Source organism: Pseudorasbora parva, chromosome 7 (assembly GCF_024679245.1).
Source record: "Pseudorasbora parva isolate DD20220531a chromosome 7, ASM2467924v1, whole genome shotgun sequence".
Lineage (NCBI taxonomy): Eukaryota > Metazoa > Chordata > Actinopteri > Cypriniformes > Gobionidae > Pseudorasbora > Pseudorasbora parva.
Window position 1 is genome coordinate 38657257 of NC_090178.1, and position 7565 is coordinate 38664821.

At 37.2% G+C, this 7565-nt stretch overlaps 1 long non-coding RNA gene across 3 annotated transcripts; it reads right to left on the bottom strand.

Annotated features, from left to right (window-relative positions):
- Positions 1-3243: 3243 nt before the first annotated feature.
- Positions 3244-7313, bottom strand: LOC137083872 (uncharacterized). Of its 3 annotated transcripts, XR_010906634.1 has the most exons (5): positions 7223-7313; positions 6848-6957; positions 5073-5169; positions 4829-4899; positions 3244-4753 (listed from the first exon to the last, which is right to left on the bottom strand). It is a non-coding gene; the product is annotated as an uncharacterized lncRNA (long non-coding RNA). The 3 variants fall into 3 exon arrangements; XR_010906632.1 differs by lacking the exon at positions 5073-5169; XR_010906633.1 differs by lacking the exon at positions 5073-5169 and having other exon boundaries at positions 6587-6957.
- Between the last annotated feature and the right edge of the window lie 252 nt (positions 7314-7565).

The window sequence follows — 7565 nt, forward strand, 5'->3', positions numbered from 1 at the left end:
AATAGGCCAGAGGACAACTGGCACCCTGACTGAGTCTGGTTTCTCCCAAGGTTTATTTTTCTCCATCACGCCCTGATGGAGTTTTGATTCCTTGCCACTGTCGCCTTTGGCTTGGCTTGCTCAGTTGGGGACACTAAAAATATGATTAAAGTTATTCAACTTATTATACAAATAAAATGTATGAATTAGGTCTTATTTAATTCTATAAACTTAAATACTGATCTGCCAAAATTGTTGCTATATGATAAATTAAAATAAGCTGATAACATCACTGTTTTCTCCAGTACGACTGTACAGCCAAATCTAATTTTGTCACAATATTATCCTGTTTTACACTGTGAAGCTGCTTTGACACAATCGTGATTATAAAAGTGCTATATAAATAAAGTTGATTGATTGATTGATTGATTGATTGATTGACTGAAACTGAGTGTTTCACCCCCCCTTTAAGAAGCTGGAGGTGACTGGTGCTGGCATTAGACATGTGTCGATTTTCGATAATGCGATTTATCACAATAATGAATATGCACGATATTGTTATCGTGGGCACTTTAAAATATTGTAAATAATAATTTATTAAAAATGTATAATTTTTTTAGAATGCACTCAAGAATACTTTGCCCATCAACCGTATAAATGCTCAACACCGCTGTATTCTGCGTCAAAGGGAAACGCTCAGATATAAACAAGCCCAATGTGCGTTTGCACATGACTGAACCTGTGAAGGAGACGCCCTGATGAAGTGCCGCTCAGTAGAGACAGCAGAGGGCGCTGATGAACTGCAGAATGTAGCAGTTTCCCCGGAAACCCGCAAACAATAAAAAACCACGTGTAGTTTTTAAAACAGCCATTAGTTTTTTGTAATCTCAATGTTGTTCATCACAGCAACAAATACTTAATATTTAAAGACTTAATAGGCTATTTATTTTCAAACAAAGATTTTTATGTTTTAATCTGGACTACAACATTCCCTAACAATTAGAACTGTTCTATTATTTGTTATTGTTCAGTAAAACTTTGAGACATACGACTTAATTATTACCAAATTGACAATGAACAATACTAAAAAAGAATTAATCATTCTAAGTAATGTTAACTTCTTAGTTACTGTTTAATAACATTGCAATCAAAATCAAAATAACTTTTTTAATGGACCTAAGATAAAACTAACAATGATCAGTATTTCTTAACTAACATTAACAAAAACATTATACTTTCTGTAACAAATGTAGCTATTGCTCAATCTTAGTTAATGCATTAAATAATGAGACCTTATTTGTTAGCCTACCTGTTGTTCTTTATAGCCTAATTCTTTTTGCACTTTAATCAGTTTGAAAATTGTACTTTTACAGCTCTGAAAAAAATCAAGAGACCCCTTAACATTGATTTCTCATTGTTTCTCAATGTTAAGTGGTCTCTTAATTTTTTTTCCAGAGCTGTATATATTTTTTGGTGCACTATTGTATTAAACATCCAGTTATGTTATTACAAAAATAGTTCTTAAAGCTGTTATGCTATGACAACTTTTTTTTGCAACTTATTTCAATATCGTGATAATACATCGCATACCGTGATAAAACTTCAGCAATTTATCGCAACATGAAAAACTGATATCGGCACATGCCTAGCTGGCATCAAGCTGCAGAATGAAGGAGAGGGAGCCTCAGGAGAGAAATGGTATATACTACATGATTTGCTCGCTCACAATGGAAAAAAACGCCTAGTGTTCAACTGTTCCTTCGAGTACGAGGGGCTGAACCTTAGCGACTCCTTATTACCTGGTCCAGTCCTAAGCCCCTCTCTTTTGGGTGTCCTCCCGCGGTTCAACGGAGCATTGTTTGGCCATAAGTGGGTATATAGGTGGGATGTTCCATCAAGTCCTGCTACTGCCTGAGGACAGACCACTCCTACGTTTCCTATGGCGTGACCTGCGTCGAGATGAACCTCCAGATACTTATGAGTGGCAAGTCCTTCTCTTCGGGACTACGTGTAACCCTGGGTTTCCGTTTTCCGGTAATTACCGGACATTGGCCGGGGAAAAAATTAAATGTCCGACAAAATGAAATCTTTTCGGTCAAATTGTCAGATTAAAACTGCCTCTTATCGATACCGTAAGCCTGCGACGTGATGCCCTCGCTGTCATGACAGTGCTCCGTGGCTATGGAGGATTGCAATTCTCCACAGCCTGCGAAGCAGAGTAGGCTATGTGAGCGGAGCGGAGCGGCGAGATTTTGAATGGAGTGAGGAGCGATTTTTTTTAAAAGTCGGAGCGTTGTGGTTTTTACTCGCTCCGAGAGCGCTCCACTACCGCTCCATCACGAGAACAATTTATGACAACGGGCAGGCACAGCACTACATTTTTCGCCAGAACTAGAGCGTAGATCGGCTCAAAAAAAAATAAAGACCAACCCTACCCGAGCCCACGCACCCAAGAGACCGGCCCTGCCCGTGTAAGTATCGAGAACGAGCCTGTAATGACTAATTAGCGGAGCGGAGCCGGTGTGATCAGCTCAATAATCCGCAGGCGCGCGCTCATGAACCCATCGGTAAAATGATGTTCGTTCAAATCCAGCTCAGACATGACATAAATCTGTAGCTTACTATAGGCTACTTGTTGTAGCCATTAAACAATGTTTTTTTTCTTCATATTTATGTTTAAATATCATAATATTATTTTTAGATTTCATCTGATAGGCTATAAGTGCAAAGATGCAAGTGGGTCAGAAATTATTTTGGTGGTTATATTTAGTTTAATATTAAGTTTTGTTTTGTAAAAAGCCTTTCTTTCGTTTTGTACAAATTGTCTCTTAATTTTAATAAAGGTTTCTTCGGTTAATTGCATGTATTTAATAAATAAGATATAAATAAGTAGACTAGGTCGCGGAAGCCATCGCTTTCATTGCTCATTAACTGAAGCGCGTCTCAAATAAACTGAAACTCGGCAGGCTTGCCTCAGACATGAGGAATATGTAGCCTAATATGTGTAGAAACGAAAAGATTTAAATAAGCACATAGTGCAGTGTTCAGAACTCACGGTAAACAACCAGCTTGATACAGATGATCACGGCGATTGGCATGAGCGGGATGTTAAAGTTTAAGGGAATTTTTTTTTTTTTTTTTACCTTCTACTGAATCTGATCGGGTGCAAGCACATTTTAAACAGGTAGCACTTATTCACACACGTAATTTTGAGTAAGTAATTCGTTTGTCGTTTTCTCTAATGCATTCAAAAACATCTTGTAGTGCTTACCCAGCTAACACAGTTACGTTGTGAAGACGTAACCGGACCGGACCATATTCGTCGTAGCGACGTACCAAATAACGTTCCAATGACGTAACTTTGTGATTCCCATAATCGTCGTGGCGACGTTATAGTGGGACGTTGCTGGAACGTGACGAGCACGTCCCAACGACCAAACTGGCACGTTGTGAGAACGTAACCTTAAAGGACCATATTCGTCGTAGCGACGTACCTAATAACGTTCCAGTGACGTAACTTTGTGATTCCCATAATCGTCGTGACGACGTTATACTGGTACGTTGCTATAACGTGATGATCACGTCTCAACGACCAAACTGGCATGTTGTGAGGACGTAACCTCAATGGACCATATTAGTCGCAGCGACATACCAGGTAACGTTCCAGCGACGTAACTTTGTGATTCCTGTATTCGTCGTGGCGACGTTATTATGATATGTCGCTGGAACGTGGCAGGTACGTCCTAACGACCAAAATACCACGTCCACCTTTATTTGAATAATCTCACCTTTAGTCCGGGAAATGAAGATGTGCTTGGTCCATAACCTTGAAATCCACATAGAACTGATACACTCAAACATTGAATTCTCTGCTGTAAAACCTTATTAATACATTTGTTTTGATTTTAGTTAATATATTTAGGGATTATGTACTCGTAGATAATAAAAAACGATACAAACCCCTATTAAATTGTAATAGAAAATGGCTCAAAACCACACTGCATTAATTTAATAATCAGCATTTATTCAGTGTTACTTTGTACAAATATTAAGTCAACATTTAAACAGTGTAAAGTGTCAACAAATTATGAGTACAGAAATGTAACACGTCCATTCATTAATTAAACAAACAACATAAGAAATGTAACCAATTATTAAAATATTTTATTGTCTTATTAGGGAGTAGTTAAGTATTTTCTCACTTATACTTATCAATACTCATATTGGTACTACTCTCAATAATTTAGCACAAAAAAGACATGGAAAAAAAGAGTTATCAGTTTCTTTATTATTACTTTTATTTGCAGAAATGTCCTGCGTGTCCTGTGAGGCACCTGCTACAAATGTCTGGTGGTGATGTGCTTTATTGCTTCACTACCTGTAGCTAAACCTGAACAATGTGACAATTACAAAAGATATATAGTCCTTGAGCTATAGTCCTACGTTCATAAAGAAATATGTAAAAAAACACTACATAGAGTCCTAGCATCTTTTCTGTATTATTGGGCCAAAATATACATCAACAGGTTTTTTTTTTGTTCAAGAAAATGAGCATGATGACTTTCTCAGGAAGAATCTGAGACCCCTCATTCCTGACTGTGTCCCAGCTGTGGAAAAAGCTTCAGACAGTGTTGATGAGGCAGAGGGAGATGGAGAGCTGTGAGAGAAGAGGAAGAGGGTCTTTCTTACCCCACCAGCGGAGGGCAGGGTCTTCTGAGGATAGGATAGGAGGATGGGCTCTATATATTCACTTTGGATCTTTGTAAACTGGAAGCTGAAAAAAAAGCCATACTATTGTAGGTGTATTGCTTTTTGTTAAAAAGGTATAATTTTTTTTTTTTTTACTTACATGTTCTTCCTCCTCTTCATCCTCTTCCTTATCCCGAGCTACACTGTCACATCTTCATCATTTTCTGGCAGCTGAAACAGAGGAGAACCTTATTAATGTTGCTAATCTGTGTTTTTATGCTTTTGAAAGAGTCTCTTTTACTCAACAGTCACCAAGGCTGCATTTATTTGATACAGTACAAACTGTAATATATATTTAAGTGATAATTCACCCAAAAATGTCAATTCTGTCATGAATTCCTCACCTTATGTTGTTCCAAACCTGTAAGACCTTTGTTCATCTTCAGACACAAATGAAAATATTTTTGATGAAATCCAAAAGCTTTCTGACCCCTCCATAGACTGCAACACAAGGCCCAGAAAGGTAGTAAAAACATTGTTAAAATAGTCCATGTGACTCCAGTGGTTCAACCTTAATGTTACGAAGCAACAAGAATACTTTTTGTGTGCAAAAATAACTTAATTCCACAATTTTGATCTAGCCTGTGCCAGTCTCCTTAACGTTGTAATTATTGATGTCTTTACATCCTTTCTGGGCCTTGAAAGTGTTAATTAAATTGCTGTCTGAAGATGAATGAAGGTCTTACAGGTTTGTAACAACATGAGGGAGAGGAGTTGATGACAGGATTTAAAGGTTTGGTAGAACTAACCCTTTAAATTGAAAACAGCTATTTTACATTGTAAAATTATTATTATTCTTATTATTATTATTTTAATATTCCTGTCATTAAAGCTGAATTTTCAACATCAATACACCAGTCTTCAGTGTTACATGATCCTTCAGAAATCATTCTCATATGATGATTTGCTGCTCACAAAAACATTTATGATTATTAGCAGTGTTGACTTTTGTGTAAACCATGGTGCATTTTTCAGGATTCTTTGATGAATAAAATCCTCATATTAGAATGATTTCTGAAGGATCATGTGACACTGAAGACTGGAGTAATGATGCTGAAAATTAAGCTTTGATCACAAGAATAAACTACATTTTATAATATATTCAAATAGAACCCAATTATTTAGAATTTAAATATTATTTCAATATTAGATTTTACTGATTTTTTTTAATCAAGCAAATGCAATCTTGGTGAGCATTAGAGACCTTTTTCAAAGAATTGTACCAAAACCAAACTTTTGAACATTATTGTATGTTTGAGGTTTTACTTACTAGTCACATGGTGATAATGCCAGGGTTAGTTCATCCCAAAATGAAAAATATCCCATGATTTACTCACCCCCAAGCCATCCCTAAGTTCTTCAGGCGAACACAATCAGAGTTATATTTAAAAATGTCCTGGCTAATCCAAGCTTTATAATGGCAGTGAATGCTTCATTTTTGAAGTCCATAAAAGTGCATCTATCCATCATATAATTGCGCCACACAGCTCCGGGGTTTAAAAAAGGTCATCTGAAGCAAAGTGGCATGTTTGTGTGAGAAAAATATCCATATTTAAAACTTTATAGACTAAAATAACTAGCTTCCAGTGGTCAGCAATGCGCGAGTCGACTTGCGCTAAAAAGAATAACCCTTGACGCATGCGTATTGACGAACGCAGAAGTACAGAAATTAGAGCAAAACAAAACATAGCATGGGGGGGGTCACCCTTTTTAGCGCAAGTCGACTTGCGTAGCCTACCGCATATCACCAAGCAAACCAAGCAATATTCACTGCCATTATAAAGCTTGGAAGAGCGGGGACATTTCTTTATATAACTCTGATTGTGTTCGTCTGAAAGAATAATGTCATATAACTTACACATAGGATGGCTTGCAGGTGAGTAAATCCTCACCATTTAAGAGATGTTGTCCGACAGGAGATCTGCTCCAACTCTGCTAACTTTACAGTGCAGGCTGCAGGGCATCAGCATGGAAGCATCAACACTTTATCAGAGCCAAATATATAAATTATACAACGCCAGGTTTATTAAAAGGAAAGAAGCTACAGCAAAGGTTAAATGCAGAAAAGAGAAAGAATGGGTTAAAATATTGTTAAAAATGGACAAGGTTAATCAATCACCTTTTTCAGTTCACCTGTGTTTTCTACTTCTCTTTCAGCAGCTTCCTTCAGAAATGTTGGAAACTTGCTGGGAGCTTCACCTCTGTTGTAGAGGGGTTATTTTGTCCCTTCTGAAAATCACAGAACATTTTATTATATGTTAACACGTTTTTTTCGCGCTCCGTGTTAATATTAAGTTAATGTAAGTGGCTTCGTCGATTAACAACAAACACATAACGTTAACGTTAGTTGAATTAATTAGCCACCTTCAATGACCCATTCAATTCCCAGAAGAAAAAAAAAACTTGATAAAACTATCATTTACACATGTGACTCAAAGCCTAAACAAGAGATTAACTTTATAGAGTTAACGTTAGCCTCGTTAACTTAACTTACTGTTCGGAAAACGGTTGATGTGCTATACGGACTTTTTTCCAAAGACTCTACATTTCTATAAAGTAAATATTCAACAGAACAGAAGCGTGTCAATGACACATAAAAAATGTCAGGAAAATGTCAGTAACAGTTGTGTGTATTATTTGTGTTACTTTAAAGACAACTCACCTGAAATTATAGTGAAAACGTCTCAGGTTACGTATGTAACCCTAGTTCCCTGAGGGAACGAGACGCTGCGTCGAAACGCTGTGAGAACGCCTCTGTTTAAATGCGTCGTGAAGCGCCTGTAGAACCATTCCATCGGAAAAAAGATCGATCGTCGGCGTGATGACGTCATCGACCG